At 36.6% G+C, this 27,513-nt stretch overlaps 1 long non-coding RNA gene across 6 annotated transcripts; it reads left to right on the forward strand.

Annotated features, from left to right (window-relative positions):
- The first annotated feature begins 231 nt into the window (after nt 1-231).
- LOC149792366 (uncharacterized) lies at nt 232-25,539 on the forward strand. Of its 6 annotated transcripts, none has more exons than XR_016423550.1 (3): nt 232-492; nt 1,992-2,040; nt 25,044-25,539. It is a non-coding gene; the product is annotated as an uncharacterized LOC149792366 (long non-coding RNA). The 6 variants fall into 6 exon arrangements; XR_016423549.1 differs by having other exon boundaries at nt 245-492; nt 1,992-2,063; XR_016423551.1 differs by lacking the exon at nt 232-492 and adding an exon at nt 659-909 and having other exon boundaries at nt 1,992-2,063.
- The last annotated feature ends 1,974 nt before the right edge of the window (nt 25,540-27,513 follow it).

Consider the following 27,513-nt stretch of genomic DNA (forward strand, 5'->3'; position numbering starts at 1 on the left):
AAATTGAACTGATAGATGTTAATGTTAGTTTTGATATTTTCCGTCTTAAGAAAAACCAGCAACTACCGTTATACAAAAGATCTGTTAAGTACTTCAAAACGAAGGTGATATATATCTTACATTTATGCTGATAATGCAATTAATTTACGCTCTGGGTTCTTTTTATTCTACTTCCGGAAAAGAGCAAAGACTTCCCCTCAAAGACCTCTTTTATTTTGAACACAGCGCTCCCTTGTTGGCCCCTACGTGTATCAAATTACCTCTAACAGGGGCAGAGTTAACGATGTTCTTATCACCCATAGTTCATCCGCACGACCAACGCTTCATCATCGCTTCAAGAGCGTGGCAGGAACATGATAAATATCGAGGGAATATTGGCATTGGAGACGGCGAATCACAGGCTAAAGTTAGACAAAATTTCTGTAACAAGTTTGCGATTGTGTTTATATTATTAGTTATCAAAGGAGGGATTGTTCACAAATATGTTTTGAGGTAAATACGTCTTTATATCTTTGGAATATATATATATATATATATATATATATATATATATATATATATATATATATATATATATATATATATATATATATATATATATATATATATATATATATATATATATATATATATTAGAATTCAATGTAAGTGGGAATATTGTGTATACGTGAGAGGGACAATTACTGTGTTACATTGCTTCAGGACTATGGAATTTTAACAGCGTGTTAAAGGTTGATAACACTTATTTTCTTTCCACTGGAAAAGGATACAATTTCACAGAATCTTTTAGCCTGTATTTAATTGTTTCTGAAGTCCATTTCTGGAATTCGTTGAGACACAACTGCAGAGCTTCATCGTTTACAGTGCATATTCTAAGAACTTTGATTTTGGAGAGCAGAATGGAGAGCGGTAAAAACTAAAATTGACTATTTCAACACACAATACATGACGATATACGTACACAAAGGAAAACGATTTCAGGACTGGAGTTACAAATCAAAAAGGGTCTTCAAATAAATTCTCAAGGAATATTTCATTTAATCATGCTTCCATCATCTCTAGACAACCCATTAATGGATTAAGTTATTGTTAAATAAAACTTTATTTTTTACGGTGGCTGGTCATTGATTTTTATTCTACATTCTGAGAAGGAAAAACGTGCAGACTAATTTAGGAGATAACTTGATCAGTTCTTAATTCTACCTTGGAAGGCATTTGAAAGAAATAGCGAGATATGGATGCTTTTCGATAGATTTTGCTAGGATTTCCTATGAAATATGCACGAAACTTCAAAGTTTCAAAGGAACATGTTATCACTTATGTCCCCGACTACCAAAATGAGACATGAAGTTGACATAACGTTTTATCATTGTAGGTAAACGAGCACAAATTAATTAGCTACGAGACTGTGTTCTTCATCGTTTATTTTTGTTTTGTCCGATAGAAATTTCTTTCTTCATAATAATTTCAAAACGGAACATTCTTAATTATATGTGAGACCTTACCGTGTAAATTCTAAATATGACGCCTTCATTCTTCGTGCTTACGAAATATTCCACGAAAATAAGTTGTTCTAAAAATATAATAAATGAAGTGGGAATGAAATTACCTCAGCTGGTGGGAAATACAATATTGAAACTTGAACTGTGTCTCTATACAGAAAGAAAAAGAATGTATAAATTTATTCTAAAGTGTTGTTAAAGGTCTCTATGTTTTTGTTTCCCATTTCGCAGGCACCCAAAGGGAGCTAGCAGACATGTCCTGGTTCAACTCGTTAACCCCAAAAAAGTAAGGGTGTGCCTCCGGCGCAAACTATTTGATAAAAAGCTCTGATAAAAATGAAGGGGTTAAATTTACCAATGCCAAATTGCGCGTCTATGATTCACATTGGGTTGTTTTTTTTTTTCTTCAGAGTAAGGGTCTATGTCTGTCAGTCGCTCGCAAAACATTTGCTTCAAATGTATTACTTCAAATAAAATCTCTCTTTACAGCTGATGTGACGTCCTTTACAGCTAAATTGGAGGTTTTTGAAGAGACAAGGTATGGAAAAAAAGCATTGAATGGTAGGTAAAAAAGATCGAAGAAATAGCATGCTTTGTGAATAATTAATGTGTGACAAGAAACGGGGAGAAACGACAGACTTACGGACAAAAGACAACAGGGTGAGAAGAGGTTGGTCCCTTTGTAACCTCGTCATATTTGTATAGTTAGTTGGAGCTTTTGTTACATCCACTTCTCTAAGTATATTGGGTTACTCAGTACAAGAAAAGAATAATTGGGAAATTAGATGTAACATTTAATCTAGGGCCTGCAACGTTGTTTACTTCGTACCAAAATGCATGGTCAATAAGCACGGCATTCAAGGATGAAGTTAAAAATGACATACATCGAGAGATCGAGAGAGAGAGAGAGAGGGAAGGGATACGCTGGTCAGTTCTGCAGACATTTTATCGACACCATGATATTAATCGCTCACCATCAACACAGCTGTTTCTGATCAAGCTAAGACTGCTTTGTAGTATTAGTATTAATTATACAGTAGTCTGGCAAACTTCAATGAAAATATTCTTATTAAACGAGTTTATATTCTTAGTCTAATAAGTGATCACGATACATCCATAATGGCTGAATGCACTCCCGGGAAACTGACTCCAAATCAGACCCCTTGGTGTTATATTTAGAGAGAAAGACAGATTGTTCATCTTGATGCACATGGTGGTCACTGTGGGTTATTAATCACCTTCTAAGTATCAGCGTATCAACAACATCTGTTTGCAATCAGACGTTGTCTACTTTGTATTCTTTGCATTAATGATATAGTGGTCATCTGGTCTTTTCTTATAGGATTTTACACTTGAATATATTAATACTGTCTGTATGTATGTATGTATGTATGTATGTATGTATGTATGTATGTATGTGTGTGTGTGTGTGTATGTATGTATATATGTATGTATCTTTGTATGTACATACGTACGTATGCGTGTGTATGCATCCATGCATGTATGTAGGTAGGTAGGTATATAGGTCTGTATCTATGTAAGTAGGTAGGTAGGTATATATGTATGTCCTAAATTTACTTTCCTAAGAGTTATACATTATTGTCTATAAATTAATTCCAGGCATCTAATTGTGTCACCCTCTTTATATTAAGTTATTATTATTATTATTATTATTATTATTATTCGAGATTTAGTTTAAGCATAAAAGGCATGCTCCACTAACCTGGACATGTATGCTCCATGTTTCATTAATACCAGACATGGCCATGTATTCTCCGTGTTTCATTAATACCAGACATGGCCATGTATTCTCCGTGTTTCATTAATACCAGACATGGCCATGTATTCTCCGTGTTTCATTAATACCAGACATGGCCGTTTATTCTTCATTTTTATTAATACCAAACCTGGACATGTATGCTCCATGTTTCATTAATACCAGACATGGCCATGTATTCTCCGTGTTTCAATATTACCAAACCTGGCCAGCTATACCCCATGTTTCATTAGTACCAGACCTGTCTATGTATTCTCCATGTTTCATTAATATTAGATTATACCAGACATGGCCATTCATATTACGTGTTTCGTTAATACCATACCTGACCATGTATTCTCCATGTTTCGTTAATACCATACCTGACCATGTATTCTCCATGTTTCATTAATACCAGACCTGGCCATGTGTTATCCATGTTTCATTAATACCAGATAATACCATACATCATCATCATTATCATCATCATCATCATCATCATTATCATCAGTCTCATGACCTAGTGTGGTCGTCGAGGCGCTGTGCTGCTGAACATCTGATCAGTTCCCTCCACTTGTCTCGATCATGTGCCAATGCCTGTCTCCGCAAAACTTTTCCTGGTCCATTCTGTAATGTTGTCAGTCCACTTTTTTCTCTGTCTACCTCTCCTTCTGCCACCCTGGACGCTGCCCTGCAGGACTGTTGTGGAGAGACTGTTGGCTCTAGTGACATGGCCATTCCATTTCAGCTTTCTCTTTTTGACGGTGGTGAGGAGGTCCTCGTGTTGGCCTACTTTGCACCTGATGGTGTTACGCACTTCTTCATTTGTGACATGGTCCCTGTAAGAGATGACAAGGATGGTTCTGTAACATCTCATTTCAAGTGCCTGGATTCTTCGTTGTAATTCTGATGTCAGGGTCCAGGTCTCGCATTAGTACAAAAAGAGTGAGATGACTAGTGCTCGCAATAGTCTGATTTTAGTTTTCAGACAGATATTCTTGTCTCTCCAGAAGGGTCTTAGCTTTGACATGGCTGCCGTTGTTTGTGCTACTCTTGACAAAATTTCTGCTCTTGATCCCTCTTCGGTGATTATGGAACCAAGATATTTGAACTGGCTCACTGTTTCCAGCTCATGTCCTCTGACTTTAATCTTGGCTGAGATTTGTTTGCCACTATTTGTCATCAGCTTTGTCTTCTCAGCGTTTATCTCCATGTCAAATCTGGAAGATGTTTCATCCAGGTTCGTCACTAAGATGGTAAGCTCGTCTTCGCTGCCTGCCAGCCCATCAATGTCGTCTGCAAAGCGGAGATTGGTGATGTTACGCCCTCCAATTTTGACTGTCCCACAGTGGTTTTCCAGGGCTTCGCTCATGTTGCGCTCTAAGTAGATGTTGAAAAGCGTGGGTGACAGGAGACAGCCTTGACGCACTCCCACTGTTGTGTGGAACCAGTCCCCCACAGTTACTGCACTGGTAGCCTTGGCGTACAGCTGCTTGATGGTGCTGGTCAATTTTTGGCCCATGTTGTACCTCTTCATTGTGGCCCACAATGCCTCATGCCACACTCTGTCAAAGGCCTTTTTGAAATCTATGAAGACATGATAGATGTCTTGTTGGTGTTGCGAGTACTTTTCACACAGAACCCTGAGATTGAATATTTGTTCTGTTGTGTTTCTTCCACTCCTGAACCCGGCCTGTTCTTCAGCGGTTATTTCTTCTGCTTGTGGTTTCAGTCTGTTCAATATGATCTTCAGCATTACCTTGCTAGCATGGCTGATCAAACTGATAGTTCTGTAATTTTGGCACAGCTGGAGATTGCCTTTTTGGGGGAGTGTTATAATCAGTGACTGGGTCCATTGTGTTGGCCATTCACCTGTCTGCCAGATCTTGTTGCAGATTTTTGTTAGTAGCTCTTTCACTGATTCCCCTCCCCCCCATTCTTGATAAGTTCAGCTGGGATGTTGTCTACTCCGGCTGCCTTCCCATTCTTCAGTGCTCTTATTGCCGACTCCACCTCTTCTTTGAGAATGGGAAATCACCATCATTTGAGGAGTTTGGAACTTCAAGCACCTCTGGGTCTCCTGTGGACTGATGGTTGTAAAGTTCTTTGCAACACTCGGTCCATCTTTCTGCAGTGTCACTCGCTTCTGTGAGGCATTTTCCATTTTCGTCTTGAATGGTACTGACTCTCGTTTTTTTCTGTCTGGTGAGGTCTTTCACAATTTGGAATGCCTTTTTGTTGTTATTCTTTATCAGACTGCTCTCTATTTCTGTGCACTTTTGTCCAATCCAATCTTCTTTTGCTTTCTTCAATTTTTTTTCAAATATTCTTGTTTATTTCTCGGAACTCCATTGCCCCTGTTGTGTGTCTGGTGTTTTTGAGGTCTCTTCGGGCATCACACAACTTCAGAATCTCTTCTGTAACCCAGGGTTTTTTCTTTGGGCGATGGAGGCCAATGATGTCCTTGGCAGCTGCTGTCATGACTGTGTTGACATGCCTGATCATATATTCTCCATGCTTATTGGTTTTATTTGCAAAAGTCGAACTCCAGATCAATATCCAAAAACGTTTACATTTTGTTTCTATGCTTTGAATATATGCTGTTAATATATTTGTAATATATGCTGTTTATAGTGTTGCAATACTACAAATATATACTGTTACAATACTCTAAGCATATACTATTACTACGCTAAGTATGTACTGTTTAAACACAGTCAATATGTAATGTTATGTATTATAATATATACTAATACTTTAATATTAACATGTACCGTTACTGTACTAATAATATTAGATCTGGGTACAAGGAAACATTTTGTACTACGGTATAAATGTGTTTCTAAACATACTGCGATATTAACTCGTTATTCTGCAATTACATAAGGGACCAAAATGTAATGTTCTGGACAAGGAACTGAAGCGTACTATTGTTTAAGTTTCCGTCTGTCAATAGCTGAAAATATATCTGGCTCTGATTTACAGCGAAATAGCACCATATTATATCCATTATATTATTAGGACAAAATAACACCATGTTATATCCATTATATTATTAGGACAAAATAACACCATAGTATATCCATTATATTATTAGGACAAAATAACACCATAGTATATCCATTATAGTATTAGGACAAAATAACACCATAATATATCCATTATAGTATTAGGACAAAATAACACCATATTATATCCATTATAGTATTAGGACAAAATAACATCATGTTATATCCAATATATTATTTAGAAGAAGAAAAAGAACATAACTATCTTCCTTGAAATAATGGGAAATAAAATATCTCAGATGAAAATAAAACCACATCCCCCCCCAAAAAAAAAATGGTCAGTACCTTATAGTAGATAAATTTGCTATGTTAATGTTAATTGTTGTATTAGTGGTAATCTAAAATTGTTAACGTAAGTGGAATACTTATGCTTACGCTATAGCTTACAGCTTGTGAAATACATGCTTCACTAGCTCTCCTATTGATATAACAGGCAGCGAATCTTTAAGTGGGATGCCAACACGAGGGCAGTATATTTATCAGAGTGGGCCAGTAAACATAAAATACACTTACAAGCGAGATAATATTTACTGGATTTGAGAAATTATTTAAAATTCAAACAGAATGCAACAGCTCTCCTAAAAAATCTTAGGATAATTTTCAGTCTTACATATGTTAGTATATAACTTAAAACAAATTTCATTTTTTTGTTCTTTTATTATCCGAAAGTTGGATTTGGCCCGAATATCTTTCATAATATTTATTTTGGCCAACATTAAGGTGTACGTGGCACATGTCACACATATGACGAAAGGATCATTCAATATATATATATATATAATTCGGATTTGCAGAAGTAAGTACATTTTGGGGATATTCAAGATTTTTAAAAAATGTATGCATATTTTATTGCCATTCTTATTACCAACTAATGAAGTCATTCGTTTATTCCCTGTCACTTGCATGCTTTCTGTTCGAGGGATAACAGCTAAATGAATGACATGTATGGCTTCTATCGCCAGCCTACATACGAAACATTGTATCAAAAAACTTAAATGGACAATTTTGAAAAGCAGCTACTGTGTGACAGTTAACGAAAATAAGACCTCGTGATCTTGGCTTGTTGGCTCTAATGCCTTTAATTTTCTTCCTAAACCTTCAGTTCAATTTTTTCTTCTTCTCGAATTCAGTATTTTGACTGACATGTATGAGATATGCGATAGCTTTTAGCCTCGATATGCTTTTTCTATGCCATTGTTCTAGACCCTCGAAATCACTGGTCATAGTGTGAACCATTCTATTTGCGAATTGTTACAATCATTTCTCCTAAATAATTCAATAGATTTTTAGAATGGTATTTCTCTACTTTTTTTTTTGGGTCATGTTTGTTGTGCGGACATTGTGAATATCACGTTCATTCTTGTGCATGTTTGAAAGTTTCATTTGTGATTCAATGAACTCGTCCACATCGTAACTTTATCATCCTTACTTTCAAATAATCAAAGCAGCTTGTTTAGTTCACTCACAAACAAATCTAATAAACTTAAAGCTAAAGCACCTACTACATGAGCGTACTTTACACGGAGAGAGAAATTATATTATCGTATCGTAAAGTAGTTCCTAATACACGCTGCTATTTTTAGACGCGTGTCGCGCAATATGAAACCGTGCAGTTTGGGAAAAATTCGGTACTATTCTAACAAGGAAAAGTTAACAGAGAAAAATATAAAAGCATATAATAATTAGCATTTTAGACTCTTGTTTCGGTCTGTTTTTAGATTCTTTCATTATATGCAGTTTCATTGACAAAGACGTCCTTCGCCTCAGGGGCATAGCAACCATATAGCAAGAGCATGTAAGCACGAATACCGAGGGCCCACAAGCCCATCCAAACAAGTCAGTTTTATACACTATAGAAATAAACTAGGAACAGGCAATATAACACCCATCAAATACAGTAATTTGTACCCTCAAAATTGCAATTAACATTGCAGAGACCCATCGATAAGCTTTGCGTAGAGGCCCAAATATCCTAGCTACACCACTGCTCCGCCTGCTGTATGAGCTTCAGAATATTGACTTAGCGAAGCATAAAATCAAGTATGGCATGGAAAAATGGGAACCAGCCTGGAAATGGGTGAACCTAAAATAGAGTATATATGGGTTTGGCTGACTTGGATTGATTAATAATGTAAGTTATGTTGTAGGAAAAAGAACCTTTTGAGAGCTTATCCTAGTTGTAAGTGAAAAAATATTAGAGACATTGTTTTATTGATGGAATTTCAGTCCTTTAACAGTCTTGAGTTTGGAGCATTCATTACTAAAATTAGCACCTGACTCTTTGGTGCGGAATTGAAAGCACATGTTTCAAACACATGCAGGTCCAGAAAATTTTAAGTTGTTGAATTTTTAATATCATGGGGTTTCCATAGGTTTACTATGGGAACTGAATTAGTACAGTGAGTCCTATAGACAGCCACAGCAATACACAGTGTCTCCACATATGCAAGTTCAATTTACTTTACTATAAATGCAATCACATGGTTCTATTTGTGGATAACAAGCAAAATTAATACATTTTGTAAACCAAAGAGTGACTTTAGGTAGGATATTAAATGCGTATTCAGATATATCAACTGTTGCCAAGAATGGGGGAAGGGGAACAGTGTGTAGATTTGACTATGTTAGGTGGAGTGTTTAGCACTTTGGTTTATATCTAAGTGATGCATATATAAAATTTATACAATTTACCATTTATAGAGTAATTGCAGTAGGCAATATGATATTTCCTATTTGTGTTTTGATACATAATGATTCAGATATGATCACTGAGCTCTTTTACACCATGCCTAATGGTGAAGACCTCTCGTGACTTTGCATTCTTCTAATTTTTTTCATTGAATGTTTTGAAAGTTCATATTTTGCATTTTAATGGACTTATGTCTACTTTACTTTAGTTTTAAATTATATGTCTTCTGGGGGGAATTATAGGTAATTTTTGTCATTTAAATCTCTTTTCCTGTAATAATAAATGTACATATAGATGGTCACCTTGACCTTTTACTCATTAATTACATAATATGACAAGGCTGGTAATGTATTTCAGCATTAAATTGAAGAGCGATAAATGGTGATATTAAAAAAGATGATTCTTCTTAGACAGCTTTATCTGAATATTTTTTCTTACTTTCTTAAAAAAGCTCAAATATTTAAATGTTGCCTGAAATGCACCTTTGGTCTTTAAGTGAAGATGAACTTGCAGTATAATGTAATATTCACAAATGTAATCTTTGACAAGCAGGACTATGCACATTGCTTACTTATGTATTGAACTACTATTCCTAGGGCTGTCAAGAAAATCAAGGGTGAATATAGAACACACGGTACTAATGGTATGGAAAAATGGGAACCAGCCTGGAAATGGGTGAACCTAAAATAGAGTATATATGGGTTTGGCTGACCAGGATTGGTTAATAATGTAAGTTATGTTGTAGGAAAAAGAACCTTTTGAGAGCTTATCCTAGTTGTAAGTGAAAAAATATTAGTGACATTGTTTTATTGATGGAATTTCAGTCCTTTAACAGTCTTAAGTTTGGAACACTCATTACTAAAATTAGCACTTGATTCTTTGGTACGGAATTGAAAGCACATGTTTCAAACACATGCAGGTCCAGAAAATGCCGCGGCTCATACCCTTTCCTCTACACAGAACCTGACATCCAATTTTCATCTATACTGATAAATATAGGTTTGATCATGAGCACTCAAAAATTTTACGTTGTTGAATTTTTAATATCATGGGGTTTGCATAGGTTTACCATGGGAACTGAATTAGTACCGTGAGTCCTTAAAATATACACAGTCAGGTCCAAAAATAACGTGGTCACTGTAGGATGGTAATCACATGCTCAGAATCAACAAAAGCTGTGACATAAACAAGCCGCAATGGACCTGCATTTTTAGTTATGATTATACATGTATAATGATGACCAACTGACTTTTCTCTCCTGCTTTGTCTACTTACAATGCCAAATACGGACGTGAAATTCTATTCTTGAGGCAACTTGAAGTCTTTGTAAACAAAGGTTAAACTGTATAAAACTACGGCGATGAGGGCATTGTGTGAATAGAATTTTCATTTATTGGAGAGGATAGGGCATGGAGGTGGATACACGGAGAGAGAAATTACATTATCGTATTGTGAACATCTTTTTATGCAAACCACTATAACTTTACAATGGTGACTAAAGTGTATATCTATATCCATCCATCCATCCATCCATTCATCCATACATACATACATACATACATCCATACATACATACATACATCCATACATACATACATACATACATACATCCATACATCCATACATACATACATCCATACATACATACATACATACATACATCCATCCATACATACATACATACATACATACATACATACATACATTCATCCATACATACATACATACATACATTCATTCATACATACATACATACATACATACATACATACATACATACATACATTCATACATACATACATACATACATACATTCATCCATACATACATACATACATACATACATACATACATACATACATACATACATACATACATACATACTATTTTCAGTAATGCTACATATCGAAAGATTATAGACTATTACACCATTTCTTAAGGATGCTACCATTTCGTCCCTAAACGAGTTGATGAACTGTTATACTTCCGTAAACGAGTCGATTAACAAGTAAATTTGAGTCTATATTAGGCAGATGATATAGAAAGACTACAATCAATATCTAGGTACGATTTCAATTACCTACCTTCCAAATAGTGAAAAATGACAGAAGAAACGTTTAACCATTGGTAAAAATTAAAATAAATAAATTCTGTATTAATTGTTACAAGAAGAACAACACATTTGTAATCATCATCATTATCATCGTCATCATCATCATCATCATCTTTCTCTCTCTCTCTCTCTCTCTCTCTCTCGCAGTGTTTTTAAATAAAATGTCTGAGAATGGTTAACAAAGACATACTTTCTGTCTTGATTTGTGTTGGTATCTGGCTACAGTGCAAGGGGGAGATAAATGTTTAGGGTTAGAAGCCTGCTCAGATCGATTAGACTTGTTGATAAACTGTATAGAACGTCTTATATGCAACATTTATATTAACTCATTATATACTACATATATAGATGGGTGTCTACATGTTATATGGTTAAATATTTAAGCTTCAAAAATTAAACAATAGGTATGTTCGGTAGTGTGTTTGATAAAAGGACTTTTAAGGCAACGATAATTGTAGGTAGGGATCGTCATTTCCAACCCAGTAGCAAACGGAAACATCAATGTTTGTTTGTTTGCTGCTTTATTTTTGTTTTTGTTTTATGTTTATTTTTAGCTGGAGGGGGTACATAAGTAGGCAAGGTGTCTTTGGGGGTCCCAGTGGTTCAAACACCGATACGTCTCTTCATTTTTTTTAAGAGTTTCCAGGGCATAATTGTAACCATCTATCTTTAAAGAAAAGTTACTATAGGAAATGTTCCGGTTGTTAAGCGTTCAGTGGGAGGTGAGGGAGGTAGCACCAGGTCCGCCCCACCCCCCAACCACCCTTGCAATTACTGTGGAAAAAATATATAAATAAATAGCTTTTACCGCTTCTTCATTGCTTCCTCTAATGTTCTGTGTTACTCGTTTCAATCCACTATATATACTGCGGTCGTATTTACTAGAGGAACATAGGTCTTTAAGGTCACCAGACTACTGTTTCGGCTTTTAATTATTGTTTGGATGTGTTGCTTCATTTAGTTTTGATGAATGGAATTGACTCTCTCTCTCTCTCTCTCTCTCTCTCTCTCTCTCGCAATCAGCTGAACCAAGTGATGATTTAAGTCAAACTATGTGTTTCTGATTACAAGCGCAATCTTGATAAATACAGACGAGTTAACTTCAGGAAGAACTGGGAAAGCAGGTTAGCTCACGTAAATATATACCGTTATGCTTCCCCGAGTACGACATAAATGTTCAAGTTATCAGGACACCTAAAAGCATGAACGAACGTCGTGTTTTGTTTACCTCTAATTTTTTATGTGGATAATCTTAGTTTAAAGACCCAACTGGGGTGCCCGCTGTAGTATCCCCGGGGGGGGGGGGGAGAACATGCAATATGCAGCTACTAAGTTTTACGGATGTTGGCCAAAACAAGTTTAGAGGTGAAACTCAGGGACGTGGGTGCTGATTGCTCCCCATCCCCTTATCCGTATGTACGGGCGCCCATGAGACCCGGAATGTGTTTCTATATATCGTTGCCTGCTTCAACTTTTAAAACGTTGTAGCTTGGTTATATGTGAAGAACGTATTGAGCTTGAATGCTGATAGATCGTGGACGCAGTAGGCTGATTCGTGGTTAAAGGTTTATAGTTATGTTTTAAATCTATTGAGCGTTAATAGTGATACAGTATGGACACAGTAGACTGGTTTATGGTTAAGTACTAAAGCTACTGAACTCTAATATTGATACAGGGTGGACGCAGTAGGCTGGTTTATGGTTATGATTTTAACCTATTTAGCATTAATACTGATACAGTGTGGACGCAGTAGGCTGGTTTATGGTTATGTTTAAAATCTATTGAGCTTGAATATTTGTACAGTGTGACTATCGTTATGTTTGCCTGTGACCATTGCTTCTGCTGATTTATTAAGTCTTGTTGCTTTGGAAAACTGTTTCTTTAGTGTTTTAGTTCACTTTTGTTGATAAAACTGAGAGTCTATTTTATTTAAAACAATTATTTGGTACTGACGTGATTGTGGCCATAAAGAATAGAAATCCAATTAGATAATGTCATGTTGTGTGAGAAACTTTGCTAACAATTCCTGCCTCACGTTTACACTTGTCATCTGATAGAATTAGTAATTCAAACTACTTTGGGCAATGTCAATATGTGTTATTTAATATTACGACTTTAAACCGATTCTGAAACAAAGAAACTACCTGTCCATGACTTAGCAGTTGAGTTACTATTAAATCCACGGTTACTTCAAAGAGAACCTTGCCGCGGTGGTGAAAAACTATGTTTGTTTTGCAATCAGCAGTGATGTCACCAATCGGCTTAGGCTTAGAGACCGGAGAATCCGACATTATAACGTATCAGTGCTACTACCCAAGACATTTTTTAAAGAGACCGCAGGTATCCGTTCGGAACTAAGACAAATTTTGGGGCGGGTTTCTCACGCAGCCAGACATTATTCTGTTACGTTCATTGTGAAAGAATCAGTGCACGTTTGGACGTGGAAAGAGTAGGTCATAGAGAAGTTGGGGGACAATAGACTGTACTCCGAGAGCAAATTGGGCACTCGTAAAAGGAGCAAGAAAGGAGTTTTAGGAACTTCGGACGAGATTTGGAACAAAGGCTTCTGATGACGCTTTCTGGGTGGGAAGGACGCCACCCGAAGTTTAGAGAGAGGAGAAGAGTAGAAGTAGTGCGAAGAGGCAGTAGTGCGAAGGTTCAGGGCCGGAGACGGAAACAAGGGTACCGGAAGTACCGATAAAGGAATACAAAGCGGAAGTATCAGATGAGTAACATAGAAGGGACACGGGAAGGAAACACTCTCATCTTTAATTATGCGTGATGAAATAACTAGCGATTTGAATAGGTCTTGCATGGATTGAAGCAATTGCATTGGAAAATTATCCCGTAATTTTTAATACCGTGATATAGTTTATTTAACTGCTATAACCTTCACCTTATTATTTTTATATTTTATACACCTAGACCGTCGGCTTTGAAGTCTCGGAGCTCGGACCTATTTAACCTTTTAATTGTCCGTTCTTCTCTGGGGTTAGTAATAACTCGGTAAGGGGCACGTGACAGATACAAAACAAAAACAAAAAACTGGCTAGTGTGTCCCACCGTTTAATATTTAAACCTTGACTAACTTCAGGACTTCGAAGCCAGAGTTTAGATAGTGTAATGCACCTTTAATGACTTCCCACGCCCAGCTTTCTCTTTATCTGTAGTATAATTTGAAATTCGAGAGAACAAAATGAATGAGAATATGTGATGCTTGGCATTGTGGTTCCACAGAAGAAACGCGTACCTATCCTTACGAGTTCACATATTTACGAGCATTTTGAGAGTAGAGCTGTACTTCTGTTTCAATATTCGGAACTGCCAAGGGCAACTCTACAATTGATTTTACATATTCTTTTACTGAAATGTCCAAACTTAATTTCGAGTTTAATCTACCATAATGATACGTGCAACGCTTATGTCGAGAATACGGCAGTCTGGAGAAATATCCATTCTCAGGTCATATGGTCAAATTAATTAATTGGTGCCCGAGCATGATGTGTTTGCTGATTGCTTATGCCACAGCTAATAGCTAGGACTTTAGACCTAACGACAATTAATAAAAAATAGTCTTTACAAGCCACGCATTTATCTCTGTCGAATAACCTTTTATACAACGACACCATTTTCGGTCTTTCTGACCCACTCTTGATTTAGAATTGTTAATGCAAAGTTATCACCCAGGCGTATGGAACCAAGTATCGTTATCATCATCATCATCACCACCACCATCATCATCATCATCTTGTTCTTCTTCTTCTTCTTCAATTTGTATGACTTAGTGTGGACTGGAATCTGATACTTCAAATTTCCTATGTAAACTCTTTACCTATATGCTACTGATGCAATGCCAACAAGAGGGGCGGGGCAACCGGGTGTATATAACTGGGGCCCCGGGCCGAACAAGACTTTTTAATTTTTATAGAAGAATTCTCTTTTTTTAACAAGAACTAGGAGAGGCCCGAGTGTTTCTTACCACAGGGCCCGTGATCGCTCTCTACAACCCTGTACAGATGTATACAAAATAGCGCCGTGTTAAAGAGACCGCAGTTACGATACGGTGGTTTTGCTTTCTATTACAAGAAAATATGTGTGTGTAATATTTTTGACACATTGTGACTCTTGATTATCAGTACTAGTTCTTGCGAATGCCAGTACATATTTGGTTACTCTCTGTAAAATAGTCATATTTCCCAGGTACTACACTGAAAAATAGCTTCGAATATAGCCTGACGGGAAAATGACCTCAAATATTTGTATATAAAATACAGGATCTTAAATGTTAAGGTTTAAGTTTCCCCTATTACCTTTGCATATAAATCACGAGATTCTTTGTTAATTTGATTTATTAATTTGTTTATTTTATTGCCCCCACAAGATTTCTAGAGTAATTCCAAATCTATATGTATCGTGCCCTTAGCTAATTGTGGCAACAACACAACTATTCACTGCCACTCCAGTTGAGGAAATCACGCTCTTCTCGGAACGCCAGCTGCTCAGTGTTTCCATCTATCAAACGATGTTCTGTAACAAGTTCCCATTCGGCGTGCATAATGACTGATAATGAAAACTGACTGTCGACACGGTTGCGGAATCTGTGAGTGATTGCAGACACACAGCTTCTGACTAAGTAGCGAGGAGGGTGGGAGGGTGCAAGACCATCAAATTACAATTACCATATCAGAGTCAATCATGTACGTTTGAAGATTATTTAAAGAGACAAATTTTACCATTCCTAAAGCTAGAACATATATCGTATATCTACTCAGACATGTTGCTAATCCGAACCCGACTTTCCATATTTAGAGTTGTCATCCCTGTCGTCATGTGTAGCGCTACTAAGATTAGATGTCACGGTCCCAGCAAGCAGTGAAAGATATTTGCGGGATGGTGGGTGGGTGATGAGAGGGTTGCTTATATATACTTCTTGTACATAAAGGCGTTCCGCTTCGTTGGGTACATTTTGTGAGCCTGGAGGTACATCAATCGTTTTTTTTATGCATGGCAGAAAGTGTTTCATGTAACGCTACTACAATTGATGTCTAGAATCAAGAGGACAGTGAACGATACACTGGTGTGTGTGCATTGTTAGGTTGTGGGTAGTTGGGGTGGGGTCCTTTCTCTATTCAACAAGTATCTAACCATGTACTGACCCATTCGATAAGTTTTCTGTGCTTGGCGGTACAGGAATAGGTTTGCTCCCCATAGAATTCCATCATGTACATTATTTTTCCTTATATCTGATTCTCAATACATGAAAAGGGCCTTATTTAGGAAATTAGGGTACATTTTGTTACAATCAATTTTGGATATATTACTTTAGGGTTACCTTCGTGGCCGAGTGGTTATCAGCACTGAGTCTTCGTCTCATTGAAGAATGAACTCATTAAGTTCGCAGACTAATACCATTGGTTCGAGCCCAGCAAACGGAGCAGATGTGGCAGACATTAATGGTTCGCCTTCCCTCCAATGACACAGAGGCTTCCCCCGAGTACTCTGGTTACACCTTAAAAGCTTGGTTAGTGTAGGGATAGGTGGTAGGTTCTAATGAATGCTCAAGGTCCGGTCTGACTTTAATGAGTGCTTCGTTACTCATTTTATCCTTCGAGGTTTATGACTACGTGTTCTTTATAGTCGTACCAGGGCAGAGATAACGCAGTACAATTTCAATTTGCTCGAGCTTCAACATTTTCACTTCGTAATTAATTAAAAATTTCTTGCAAGTTACATAAAGTAACATAACTTTCCTTTCAAAACTAATTTAGTAATATCTCCTACAGTTTCGGACACGGGATCTCTCTGGTCCAGTTATAGTTAGGCCGGCCCTGATAGGATTAGAACTAAGATAAAACTATAAAACAACTTATAATCTACTACTCATCCTACTACTACTACTATTACTACTACTACTACTACTACTACACATGATGCTTCTGATTTTGCTCAAATAACGTGTAGTTTCTCTTCCTACTATTTGTATCATTGCTTCTTTATGTTGTATCTTGGAAAACGGCTAAGCTTGCATTATGGTTTTCAAACCCTCAGTTTCCTGCAATGTAGGATTCACGGAAGAACAATGAAACCTCAGATAACGTAGATCTTCAAAAGAGCGGTGTCCAAAATACTTTTATATGAAACTTTTGTGATACGTTATCGAGGATAATTTAAAACACCTTCAGAAATTCAGACTAATCCTTTAAAACAATATTTTGAAAAATATTAGAACCAGAAACCGCAGCACATCTGGCAGAGAGATATAGTTGCACCCTATATAGTTTCATTCAATAGAAACAGACGAACACTTTCTGAAAATAACCGACACTGGATTATCTACTTGAGTCGGATCATGTATAAACTGCACGAAAAGTGTTTTAGCAGATGCTTGTTTAGTCAGGTTTGTTTTTATTTCTACGAGATGGGCGTTGCTTTTCTTATCCCCTTAATCGCCATATTTTACGGTGCTCGCAGAAGTTGAAGAAAGATAAGCATTTTTGCTTTCTTTGGAGCCGGTGTCAAATTTTGCTGTTACTGACATCTTTAGCGGCAATGTTCTTTCTGAAATGTCAGGAAAATTATGCCAAAGATAAGGTAATGCTTGCATAAACAAATTAAATGATGAATTTTAACATTTAATTTACAGTGGAAGGTGATTTCGGTTGTTACCCCCCCCCCATATTTTTAAAAAGAAATTTTTGTTTTTTATTGTGCAGTATATATATATATATATATATATATATATATATATATATATATATATATATATATATATATATAATTCATTCCTGCAATAAGATTTCAACTCGACAAGATCGCACAATATGGCAGTAAGCCTCTCCCCCTTAACCCTAGTTACATCACTTTGAAGGCTCGTCCCTTTGATTTCGGCTTTGCCACTCCACCCCAACGCACCCTCGGCAAAATTCCTACAGACGCTAGTGTAAATTAAATAGCATCCCTTGCAGTATTTAACTTCAAACTTCGCATTAAATCCGTTAACTATTTCTAAGATAAATCTGAGTAGAATTTTCTCTTTCATTTTCGTACCGAAATCTACACTGTCGATACACGTAGCAAATAAGTTTGCTTTTTATATTTGCGAAATCGTTCAGTCTATTTAAACCTAATTTCAAGCTTATGAAAACATATGTCTCTGTAATTTTTTACTGGCAACATTGAATTACAGCAACATTTTTACGCGTTCTATTGATGATTCTTTGCAATCAGTAGTACTCTTCATACCGTGCTTATTATGGTAATGAATTGCTTAGGAAAAGTACAGCTTATCATGTTGAATGCGATAAGTACCAGTCCATAATGTGCATCCAAATGCTCAGGTGGTAGTTTTGCACTCATAATCCAAGGGTCGCGGATTCGATACCCGCACAGGCCAGTTCAGGTCAGCTTCCTCAGCTTGGCAAAGGTATGCAGCTTCCATTTCCTCGGCCTGATTTCCAATAACATGTTGAAAGCAAAAAAGGAACACACGAAAGCTCCCCAAAGAAACATTGAAATGCGCTGATAGAGCAGGGTCTATTGTGTTTGTTTAATATAGTAGGAAGAATCGTTAGAGTGTATAGTAACCTTGGCTTACTTCATGGTATAACCCATGATTCTAATGTGTTCACCTTCTTCTATGCGCTAAGTTGCTAATTTTAAATGCAAATCAAATTACATCTAAAATTTACATTTGATGATACTCTGGGTGAAATTTGATGATACTCTGGGTGGCATTCGATGGTACTCGATCGCTCTCGTGGTGTTGATGGTACTCTGGGTGGCAGTTTTTGGTACTCTGGGTGGCATTCGATGGTACTCGATCGCTCCCTGGGTGATATATGATGTTACTCTGGAGGTGGCAGTTGATGGTACCATGGTGTTCGAGGGTACTCGATGGTACTCTGGGTGACTTTTGATGTTACTCTGGGTGGCATTAGATGGTACTCGGATTGACATTTGTTGGTACTCTGGGTGGCACTTGATGGTACTCTGGGTGAATAATGATGATACTATATGACTTTTGATGCTACTCTGTGGGGCATTTGATGGTACTCTGCGTGAAATTTGTTGGTACTATGACATTTGTTGGTGCTCTGGATGACAGTTGATGCTACTCTGGGTGATATTTGATGGTACTCTGAATGACATTCGATGGTACTCTGGGTGATATTTGATGGCACTCTGAGTGACATTCGATGGTACTCGATGGTACTCTGGGTGTCATTTGATGGTACTCTTGGTAAATTGTATGGTACTCTGGTGACATTTGATGGTACTCTTGGTAACATTTGATGATACTCTGGGTGATATTGGATGGTATTCCAGGTGACATTTGATGGTACTCTTAGTGACATTGGATACTGCTCTGGATGACATTTTATGGTACTTTGGGTGACATTTTATGGTACTGTGGGTGACATTTGATGGTACTGTGGGTGACCTTTGATGAAACTCTGGGTGACATTCGATGGTTCGCTGGGTGACATTTGATGGTACTCTGGGTGAAAGAGGGATGATCTTGCTCTATTTGCTCAAGCTAATGGCTAGATTACTTGGTGCTAAAGGATTCAAAAACTGGCAGAACCTTAACACTTTTAATAATTAAATTAAATTTAGAAAGGACAGGATATTTTTGGAGTGGGGGTGGGGCCGGGTAGGGGTTCACTTAATCCATGCAGTCAGTTCAGTTTCTTTTCACTTGAGAAAAAGCCACGAGTAATTCTGAATACTTCACACTTTTGGAATTGTTTTAAATCTTTTATGATTTAATAGGATTTAAATCAATATGCTGTATTTTTCTTAAATTTTACTTTGCATAAATGGGAAATAAACTAGTTGTTGAATTTTTACAAAATTGATGGTTTCGCTCTTTTATGTTACTTAGTTTAAGACATTTGAATCGCAACATCTGACATCGGATGGACCGTAAAAGTACAAAGTTAGAAGGTTCGAATTCCAATCACATATAACTTTGGGAAAAACGAACTGAATAAGAATGATAAGAATCATAGTTATAGTATCTATTGAGAGAAAAACAAAACATCGATAGCATAAAAACTGTTCCTTCTTATCATCCTTCTAACATCAATTTATTCGTGTACTTGGTTCGAGGTGATTAGCCATCGCTTGCCGTTACAGTCTACATCATCTTTATAATTCATTAACAGTTGAAAATAATCAGCACCTACACATAAATACACGAAACAACACCAACAATATTGCCCACTTTTTGCCGTCTATCACTGAAATAACAGAAGAACACAACTTCTTCACGCTTTGTCTGTCTTTCACATCATCGTTAATCTTTGTTAGCTAGGCAAGTTTTTAGGAGGAGGGAAGGGGATTTTTATGTGATGGAATTATGCATAGCAACCTTGTAGATTGAGACAAGCCGTGTTGATGAGAGCGAAGATTGGAACGTTGGCGTGTTTCCGTTGTCATAAATAAGACTCCAAGAATGCTAATTGACTGGGGGAGGTTAATGATATAAACAGTTCTAGAGAAACTTTCAGATTAGTCTGATCTATATATCTATCTGTCTGTCTGTCCATCTGTCTGTCTACCCACATACTTATGTATCTATCTGTATATGTCTCTCTGTATACTTGTCACTTTTGATTGATTGTAACGTGGACAGATTGAGAAACAGACAGATAAATGGATGGATGGATAATTAATGGGCAGTCTAACAGATGGACAGACATTATTTGATGAATTGGTGGATAGATGGCTAGATTACTGGATGCGAGGATATAAAGATTGATTAATTAAATTATGTTAGAATGATCACAAGAATGAAGGGGTCAGTTGGCAGATTACCAGTAAATGATAAATGTATCGGAACTTTTGTAACTACATCAAGTTCCATTCCTCAGCTATTTTGAAAAATAGTAACTTACTTACATTTGGTGGGGTCTGATTATGCTCAAGGATACACGATAAAAATCATTTCTCATGTAGTTCCCAGTCATTCACACTGACTTCAAACAACGTCAAGCTTCCTTGTCTTCTAAACGCTGTTAATCAGAAAATATGGTGTGTATTTTATGGCTTTCACGCCGTTTGCAAACGCCTCACAGAAAGTAAACGAGTCTTTCTCAGCTGATGGAGCATTTGATGCTTTACCTGAACCGTTGTATACAAACATTATTGAGAGGATATGCGCCTTTGTATTGTATTATTCTGAAGTTGCCAAACTTTCACAAACAAACGTAAATTAACCGATGAAAAGATAAATAAAATAGATACCGTATACAGGGGTTTTCGCGTTTGTCCCAATATGCGCGTTGTAACTTTCGGCAGATCTTGGATGGTTACGATACATTTCGACTTGATGTATTTTCCTGACTTCGCTCTATGATGGACAACTGTTCATTACGAACATATTTGCATAATGTCGCTTCAGTAATAAAAATCAGCATTAGTTTTTGAATTAACAAACTCCTGCTTATGTCGAGCGCAAATAATTGGTTCCTCGTGTGTCTGCTAAAATCTTTATTGTACTGACCTAACTGTACCATATGATGCAAGCAATTGTTTGTCTTATTTATGAAAATGAAATTTTAAATTCACAAGAATATCGGTGACAGAAATGACAGTTTATCGGTACAGAGCAATAGGCCAGTCTGCAACTTGTCTGGTGAGACGTTTTAGTAACGCCCCATTGCAAAACGTCGGAGATCATTTGAGGTAAATATACATTATGTGCATTAGAATGCATCAAATAGTATTAAGGCGAAAGCATTATTCTGTCTCATTTCCCAGTAAGCATAAACTTGTAGACGATATAAACCATTACTGCCAAACCGGCAGCTTCCTTCGACAAATGAACATCATGTGAAATTCAAGAATTCTAAGCTTATCGTTGAAAATGAAGATATTTAACTCCAATACTATCTCACTATTGATGTATGGATTGGAAAGCTTGAGGTGCACACGATCAATAGGAATAAAACTGAACTCGTTCGGGAACAAATCCCTCAGAAAGATAATAGGAATGCATTGGAAAGAACATCAAAATAACAAAGAAATAAGAGAGGAGTGTGTGCCAACAGGAATTTATTTTGACAGTCATCAGAAAGGAGAGATGGGAATACTTGGGTCATGAACTGAGAATGGCACGAGAGAGACTAAGAAAACAGCACTTAAATGGAACCCACCTGATGGGACTAAAAGAGGAAGACCAAAAGAATCCCTAAAAAGAACTATATTGAGAGAGAGAGAGAGAGAGACAGAGAGACAGAGAACCTGTTGGTATTGAAAGAATAAACGAGATGACTGTCGCAGCCCTGGACATAAGGGCATAGCGTGTGATAGTTTTCGCCGTATGCGACGCATGAGGTACACAATATATAATGATGATGATAAACCTGTATACAGAAAATATCATAACATTTCTGATTTATCTCTGAGTGTACTCGTCAAACTCGCTTCAAAACGGAGACCTTTTACCGTGCATGACCCGTGATCAATGAATGAAGTTCTTTTATGCGTAAATAGCAACCTTGCTTGCAATGAAAGTTAAAGTATCGTTTCGTGTATTCTCGATAAAATAAGAACTTCATCTCCAAGAGTTTTTATCAGTTCATACGCGTCAGCTTGAAACATTCAAAAATCGATGTCATGGATATGACAGGTTCAAGACGAATTCTCGAAGACATCTGCGAAAAGTTGTCACTTTTATTCTTTAGTTTTGGTTTGATTTGATTTGAAAGGTTGAGTACCAAGTTAATTGAAGTAAATTGATCGCCCAATGACATACTTCAGTAACCAGCCTACTGAAGTCTGTTATGCAGTAAATCAAACATAATTTGAGCATGTTGGGATCAAGAAATGATTTTACGTAGATTTTCAACGAAAAGAATGGAGGGGTAGAAATTATTTGTATTTGTCTGACAAATATTACACTTTTGAAGCAATAAGTTTTCGTACAATTTTAGGTCCACGGCGAAGTAGCATACAAGGTACCATTAGATTCTAATTAATATATTCCTGCCATGACTGGATCTCTTAAAATGGATCAGTTTATAATTGGACAGCCAAGCATTAATTATTTATTTTTGTAGCGCCCCTCCTATTATAGTGTGCTACCAAGTGCGGCACCGGTGCAAAACTTTAGTTATGTGCTATCCTTAGTAGGTATATAAAATTTCTCTGCACAACTTCCGATATCAGTCAAGCATCAATCGTTGCCATGGCAATTATCAAACTTACAGCAATAATGTCTGGAAAGCTATTTAGCTTAAATCTGGAAGCGGCGGTTGTTATCTTGTTTTGATGCACTGTTTTAGCTTTTATCATTTCGTATATGACGGCTGGAGATCCCGAAAGATCTACATTCTCGTTATACTTATCCTGGATGCTTCCTTCTATCAGTAACCATCATCTTTACCCTAGACTGGTGCAAGGTACTATTCTGAGAGCTACTGGTGCTTTATCAACGTTTTACTTTGTGAGTTCAAACAAAGCACATGTTTGATTCGGGTGGTATGTAATACTTCATTCAGACTTGGTGAGTAACTAGATGAGTTAAAAAATGTCGATAATGTAAAAAAGTATAACAGGAATTGAATTCTTACTTTTATATATATAACATTTTATCAACAAATATGTAAAGAATATGTATGTATGTATGTATGTATGTATGTATGTATGTATGCATGCATGTATGTACTTACATACGTATGTGTGTATGTATGTATGTATGTATGCAAGCACTTCTCTCCTTTTCAAGTTTTACTCTGGTATACAAAACCCAAACAGTTACAATGGCATCAAGTTAAACAGAGTGTTTACTTACGTATTTCCATTTTCGTATTATGGATATTAACAAGGCTATACATTAGATATGTACCAATGTTATGAGAAATTTATATTTTATAGTTTCTTTCTTAGACGAAAAAGAAATAGGAAAAAAGATATGAGCAAATATGTATTTGTCATGGTTTGATCGTTTTGGGTGTAACAGAATCTGTCAATTTACACATGGAATTTAAATGAGATAGAGGTGCTTTGCTATTATTATTATTATTATTATTATTATTAATATCATTATTATTATTGTCGTTATTATTATTATTATTATTATTATCATCATCGCTATTATTATTATTGTCGCTATTCTTCTTCTTACATACAACTTTACAGTAAATTCATATCCGGAATTTTCATCAATGCAGATGCTAAAAGCATTATGGCTCTCAGCCTTTCATACATATATGAAAAGCTGTTGATGGAAATTGAAAATTCATCTGATTCATATTATCTTGTTATCGGCAGTAATTACTATTTAAATTCATGCGTGCAGTCATTCTAATATTCAATAAATCATTCACAATTCTAAAATATCATGAAAATTAGACATATCTCCAAAATTATTTCGGCCATTTTAATATTGTCTGCTGTTGAGTTTATCTAGAAAAATGGTTTTTAAGACTATCTTCGACTGACAATTATTTGTCAGTTGAGGACTTTTTACTTGTGGTACTTTAGGGGACTGCTCAGATTGACAGATACACATGACGGAACAACACCATCTGTGTGATTTAATTAGTTAAATAGCCATAAGAATTGTGTGTGCGCCAGATGATTGCAAGTTGTCGCGCCAGGTCGAGTGGTCCAGTTCTTAAATATCCCTCTAACCGTCTTTTTGTATTGCATTGTATTGTATTACACCGTACCATAACGTACTGTACTGTACTGAACCTTATCATACTGTACTCTACTTTACTGCACTGCACTGTACTGTAGTGTACTGTAGTGTACTGTACTGTGACTAATATGACGTACTGTACGGTAAACGGTTTTGCAAATTTTGTTATTTCTCTGAGGTAATGTTTAGTTCGGCATGTGTTCTCGTATCAATGGGATGCATATTAAACAGGTTTCTCAATTGCTTTGAAATTTTCATTTACAGAGAATGGAACTGACCAGAGGAGGAAGTGTCGTTCTGCTAATACTCTGCGCATGCGGAGCGATCAATCTTTTGTTCTACGTTATCGTGAGTGACCCCCAAATTAGAGGCAGGCGATTCATTCAATGGATCGGAAAAGACTTTGTCGAGAATACTTTCATCATAGCTGAAGACAAATTCAAATATTCTGCATCACGCGTTACATTTTCAAATAACACAAAGAGGGCCACATATGTTTCAATGTTTCAACACGATTATTTTCTGAACTCGCTGCGAAGACTTAAAGATGTAAAAAGTACAGAATGGGAGGAAAGGACGAAACAAGGTAGTGTCCAGTTCAATTACATACTCAACGAACCATTCATGTGTAAAACAAATTCTTCACTGCATCTGATGATAGTCGTATGTAGCGGAGTTGAAAATTTGGAGGCGAGATTTGCAATAAGGAACACATGGGGATCTTTTATTCTGGATAATAATAAAACTTCAAGACTTGTGTTTCTGCTTGGTAAGGGGGACAACTCATTCATGCAACCGCAAATACAGAAAGAGAGTCAATTATATGGTGATATTATTCAAGGAGATTTTCAAGACTCTTACCGAAATCTCTCCCTGAAATCTGTATTTATGTTACACTGGATTAAAAACTTCTGTTCTAATTCCATCTTCGTGTTAAAGACGGATGACGATGTCTTTGTAAATATACCAAACTTACTTGAACTATTATCGTCAAGGTCAAAAGGAGACAGATACATACTGGGCTATGTTTTTGACAATGCTCAGCCAGATCAGAATCCCAATTCTAAGTGGTATACACCAAACGAAGACTTTCCTGAAAAAGTTTATCCTCGGTATTGTTCCGGAGCGGCATACGTTTTTACATCCAACGTTACCAATGACCTTCTTGGTGCTTCTATAGAAACTAAGCTTTTCTGGCTAGAGGACATATACGTTACTGGACTTTGTGCAAGAAAAGCACACGTAAGACATGTTCATAATAAAGAATTCTGGTTTGGCAGGCGAGAGTCAACAGGATGTGAATACAGGAAAGGTATAAGTGGACATAAAGTAACAGTAAAATATATGTACAAAATATTTGCTGAATTGACAAATAGCAATCTAACATGCGCAGATGGCCACGATTAAATTGAAGTTCAATTTTGTCTTAGTCGTATTTTTAATACCCATAGAACAGATTTGCATGCATCTGTACGACAAAAACTCAGCTATCGCCATATGTCAGTAAAACTGTAAAATGCAAATATCGATGAACCGCTAATCAATAATATCTTTAGCAAGGTGTGGAAAAGTATATAATTGAAAAACACAGTGTATGCTTGTCGAAGTGTGAAGGCTTTTGTTCCGACACCCAGTAAGCTCACCATGCATAATATACCATTCTGAAATGGTCGTAAATCTTTATCCCATTTCAAACGCACTTTCAATATATACGCCAAGAACCATTATTTAATTGAAAATTATATGCAAAAATACACCCACCCACCCCCAAGCAAAATGAAAGCTATCCATGCGAGAGGCTAAGGATGTTGATATTTCTGTAACAGTTAGTTTATGAATAAATGACGTCATATCTCATGATTATTCAAAAGGCGACAACAGCCGAAAAGGCCGCATGGTCTTTATGCCCTCATGTGGAAAGAGCATCGACTACGGTATGGTAAACAGCATATCATTATTCAAGATACACTGAACGAATAACCTTGCAGATGATATACTTCTCATTCATGACCTTCAAATGACTAAATCCGAATATTCAATCATTTCACCGCTACATATATGGAGTTCTCGATGTGTACAGTTCCGCATACATGTATATCAGTGTAGACAGAGTTGAGTTCAGCATGGGATTTTAAAAAAAATAGTTCGAAACTAATTCAAGGGAGGTAAAGAGAAGTAAATATTGACAAATGAAAAAGGAGAAAAGGATCAAAAGGCCTTGTAGCTTTTTAATATATAAATTACAAAATAAATAATTTCTAATTATTTTTCCATTACAGATCGTTGAAAATTATTTTTAAAATCGTGCTGTTCCACGGGCTGTAATTTTTTTCCATCTAGTAAACAAGACTTACTTAGATTGCTCACTACGACATATATATATATCGTCCGTTTATAGTACTTATCCCCCGACCCACCCAACTCTCGACCGTGACTAAGGGGTCGTAACCCAGAATCTGTTACATGCAGCATGCGTCCTCCTCCTCCTACTGATGTATATATAAACTTCGGTCAAAATATATTAAATATGCCACATTAATTGCAATTTATGTATATCTGAGCCTTGACTTCCACCCCGGAAATCGGGCGCAGGTACCCATGTACCATGCCCCCTCTCAGAGATGACGACCCGATGGATACCAAATGTGCTTGGTGAATTCCACGAAGCGGTTTGGGAGGGGAAGCGGGTAAGGACAGATGCACAAAAAGAGGGACAGGTGGAGAGAGAAGGGTA

The sequence above is a fragment of the Sinohyriopsis cumingii genome, chromosome 9 (genome assembly GCF_028554795.1).
Source record: "Sinohyriopsis cumingii isolate HCF-2022 chromosome 9, ASM2855479v2, whole genome shotgun sequence".
Taxonomy (NCBI): Eukaryota; Metazoa; Mollusca; class Bivalvia; order Unionida; family Unionidae; genus Sinohyriopsis; species Sinohyriopsis cumingii.